Source organism: Marmota marmota, unplaced genomic scaffold (genome assembly GCF_001458135.2).
Source record: "Marmota marmota marmota unplaced genomic scaffold, marMar, whole genome shotgun sequence".
NCBI classification, from domain to species: Eukaryota; Metazoa; Chordata; class Mammalia; order Rodentia; family Sciuridae; genus Marmota; species Marmota marmota.
The window spans coordinates 12,012,866-12,017,259 of record NW_025999842.1 but is presented as its reverse complement, the minus strand read 5'-3'; the positions used below and the strand labels follow the sequence as shown (position 1 = coordinate 12,017,259).

General features: G+C 35.1%; 1 non-coding gene across 1 annotated transcript; it reads left to right on the top strand.

Moving 5' to 3' along the window:
- The first annotated feature begins 254 nt into the window (after positions 1-254).
- LOC125616045 lies at positions 255-359 on the top strand. Its single transcript, XR_007346659.1, has one exon. It is a non-coding gene; the product is annotated as a U6 spliceosomal RNA (small nuclear RNA).
- The last annotated feature ends 4,035 nt before the right edge of the window (positions 360-4,394 follow it).

Here is a 4,394-nt window from a genome sequence, read left to right as displayed (position 1 = left end):
TTTTTAAAAATCAGAAATCAATAAGAGAAAGGATTATTAAAATTTATAAATGTGTGGCAATTAAATATCAAACAGTTAATCAGTGGGCCAAAGAGGAAATCACAAGGAAAAATAGAAAATACTATGACTTTAGACTAGGCAAGAGTTTTTTTTAGACATGACACTAAAAGGATGTGTCAAAAGAAAACTAGATTAATTGAACATCAAAATTTTTAATTTTATATTTCAAAGGACATCATAAAGAAAGAGAAAATGTGTTCATTCTGGAAGTATATATACAAAGATTGAAATCATACAGAGAAGATTAGCGTGGTTTGCATAAGGATGACATGCAAATTTATGAAGTGTTCCATATGAAAAAAAAAAAAGAGAGAAGTCTGCACAAAGGATGGTACTAAAACAAAATATACTCAAATTATATGTGTGTGTGTATGATATAAGGATTTGTATCCAAAAATTAATTATAACAACTATTTCCAGTCAACAAACATACCAAAAAAAAACAAGACAACCCAATTAAAAATGGGCAAAGGACTTAAGTGGACATTTTCCCAATGCTCTACAAGTTGCCAATAGGCACATGAAAAGATCCTCACCATCATTAGTCATTAGAGAAATAAAATCAAAACAATAATGTGATTGCCACTTCACACCCACTAACACAGCTAAAATAAGAAAGCCAGAGTATAACAATAAATAGAGGAAAAAACAATGAAGACAAGGAGAAACTGGAAACTTCATTCACTGCTGGTGAGATTGTGAAATGGAGCAGCTGCTGTGAAAAAGTTCAGTAGTTTCACAAAATATTAAACATAGAGTTATTATATGATCTAGTAATTCTACTCCTAGGTATACAGTCAATACAAATGAAAACATTTGTCCACACAAAATCTCATACATGGATATTCACATACAAATTATTCATAATAACCCTAAATGTCCAACAATCAATGAATACATAAATAAAAAGTAGTATACACACAGTGGAATACTATTTGACCATTAAAAAGCAATGAAGTACTGGTACATACTACACCATGGATAAGCCTTAAGAGAATATTAAATGAGAGATGTCAGTAGGAAAAGACCACATATTATATGATTCCATTGATATTAAATGTCCAAAATGCAAATACATAGAAATTGAAAGTAAATTGTTAAAAAAAAAAAGAAAGAAAGTAAATTGGCATTGGCAGGGGATGAAGATGTGGAAGAGGAAGAAGGAAAATAACTGTTAATGGCATACGATTCCTTTTTACATGACGAAAAATGTTCTAAAATTTAGGTTATGATAATCGTTGTACAATTCTGTGAATATGCTAAAAAATAATTGAATTGTACAATTTAAAAGCATGCATTTTATGGTATGCAAATTATATCTCATACAGATGCTATTTTAAAAAATGCAGCATCAATATTGTATAGTTAATGCTTCAAAACTGGGAACAACCCAAATGACCACCAAAAAAGTAGAATAGATAAAGGCAACAACATGAGTGTTTCAATATATATAAGCAGAAGAAGCCCATTATAAGAATACATAGTGTGGTGTAAGGAGTCATAAGAGTGAGTGCAGCAGAGCATGAGAGGGGCTTCCAGGGAACTGGTTTTATTTATTTCTTTATCTGGGTACTGGGTGCTGATTACATGAACGTGTTTGCTTTGTAAAAAACAAACTCTTCAAGCTGCGCCCTTCTGTTATGATTCATGCACTTTCCTATGCATATTGTATTTTCAACAAGTTTCTCTTTAAAAAGTAGTATTTCTCTTCTGTACTATTTTCTAAAGTAATCAACCAGAAAATATAACAAAAAGGAATTAGATACCATTATAATTATTTAATTATGTGTGATCATTTGCTTATCCTCTAGCTCAGTGGTTCTCAACTGGGGACAATTTTGCTATTCTGAGGACATTTGGCAACATCTGGAGATATTTCTGATTGTTGAAACTGGGAATGTGCTGCTGGCATCTAGTGGGTAGAGGCCAGAAATTCTGCTAAATATTCTACAATGCCCAGGGCAGCCCCACAACAAAAAATTATCTAATCTAAAATGCCAATAGTATCAAAAGCATGCTCTAGCTCATCCAATAGCTATAAATTCTAGATGTAAAAACATGATCCATCAGGAGCCTGATTATCTGGTTTATAGTTTTATATCTAGAACCCGTCAGAGTACCTGGCACGTAATAGGCTCTTGATAAAAGATTTGTTGAACTAACAAATGAATCTGTTTCTTTTACTCTGTCTGTATCTCTGGATAGATATACATATACAGGAATATAGATATATATATAGAGAGAGAGAGAGAAATATCACACACACACACACACACACACACACACATCCATCTTATGTCTTGTACCTTATAGTTTTCTTGTTCTGTTGGGCATAAATATACTGCATACTTTGAAAGAACTTGCCTTAGGAAAACCAGATTCCAGGGATCACCCAGGAGAAAGAAGGCATGAAGCAGATCACTCTGACCTAACGTGAAGCCTAAGAAAAAAATAAATAAATAGAAATTTGGGGCTATAGCCTGACATAAAATTTAAATATGTTTTTTCCCAGAGAGTTTTCTATGCTTTTAATCATATGCTTCAGGAATTTAGAATAATTGATTACAGTTTCAGTAGATGGGTGGCTGCCTGAAGAATCCAGGATCATTGCCATTTCTCCCCAACTGATATTCTGCACCTCACATTTTGAGACAAATTTTTTGGTCTTAATCTTTAAATATTTTGTGAGATCCTGAATAGCATTCAGAAGACACAGACAGTCAGCAAAGCAGCTTAATAAATGTCTCCTGAATTATTTGTATGAGTTTGGACAAGTCAGTTAATATTGCAGACTTGAGTTTTCTCATCTGCAAATTATGTGAATTAGACTAAACAATCTCAAGGCCCTTTCACCTAAAATTTGATGATTCAATGATTGAAAAAGGCAGAAATTGTGAGCTCTAATGAGGTGATATGTTGAGTGTTGCCAAATCACAGGGTTTTTCTAGATCGTCTCCCTATTAGAGCAGAATGCAACAGCTTCACTTGATACCACCAACAGGTGTGTAATTAAGCCTGATCTTTCTCCAGCATAGTTCATTTTCCACTGATGGGTCTACAATTAAAACAACTCCCTCCCCAGAGAAGGATACATCAGTGTTATACTTTTCATCTTTAATTACACTGGTTGAAGATGAGTAAATGCGCTAGAGATCCCAATTGGGAGGGAGTAGATTCATTAGGTGGTTGGTAATATGCCATCTAGTCTGCATTTCAGGTTACTGTCTGCATGATGAAGATGGCCTTCAACCAATCAGCTCAAATATCCCAGTGATTAAGTCCTTCCACTGCTGCCTACCTGTGCACTGCAGAAGTAATTGAGGAATATTAAAGATCTGGACCCCTCTAAAAGATAAGTACAGTGTCAAAGCCAAAGCTAATTTACTACTTCAGTGATTTTTAGTAGAAGGGCCAAGATAGTTTATTAATGCTTTATACAAGAAGAGGGAGAGTTTCCAAATTTTCATATTACCACCACCTTCTCAGTAGACCTCTATTACAGCTTGTTCTCTCTCTCTCTCTCTCTCTCTCTCTCTCTCTCTCTCACACACACACACACACACACACACACACACGCTCTTTCTTGTTCTGCCCTAATACAATCTCATGTCATCTATTTTTCGTTTACTTGCTCATTGTCTAGCTCCCTTGATTGAAATTTCAGCTCAGCTTTTGGGGGGAAGGGCATCAGTTTCACCAAAACATATTACCACTTGGAGCACGGTGACTGAGCCTTGGCACCTACTAAACACTTGCTAAATGAATAAATAAATATTGATTCAGAATGTTTCTTTTAAATACACTTGTTTGATAGAGACTTGGGGGTTTGAGGTAACTGATGATGTTGAGGTGAGTTTAACAGAATTAGCCTTTCCCTGGCATTATAATTCTCTTAAATACTTGGTAGGACTTTAGTCTTTTGACTCCCAGTCAATTCAAAGATTCCATTCCCATAGATCTAATTAAGTCACAATTTTTAGATCTAGAACCCAGCTTGGGAATGTTGTCCTTTAGCAACACATCTAGGTGCTCAGCCCAATCTCTCTGGGCTCATTCTAATAATATCAATCTTCTAGGAGCAGTAAGTCACCCAGACACTTATGACCCTGTGCCCTAAGCTGCCTCCCATCTATTGTGGAGAAATTGGCAACAGAAGTTGCCTGAAAAGGCTTGTAGAAACAGGCTTTCCCCAGACCAATATCTTACCTATTATATTTCCACCTCCCTGCCTGAATTCAGTGCTGTAGTCAGCTTTGTGTTGCTGTGACCATTAAACCTGACAGAACAATTTGAAGAAGGAGAAGTTTATTTTGGCTCACAGTTTCAGAGGTTTA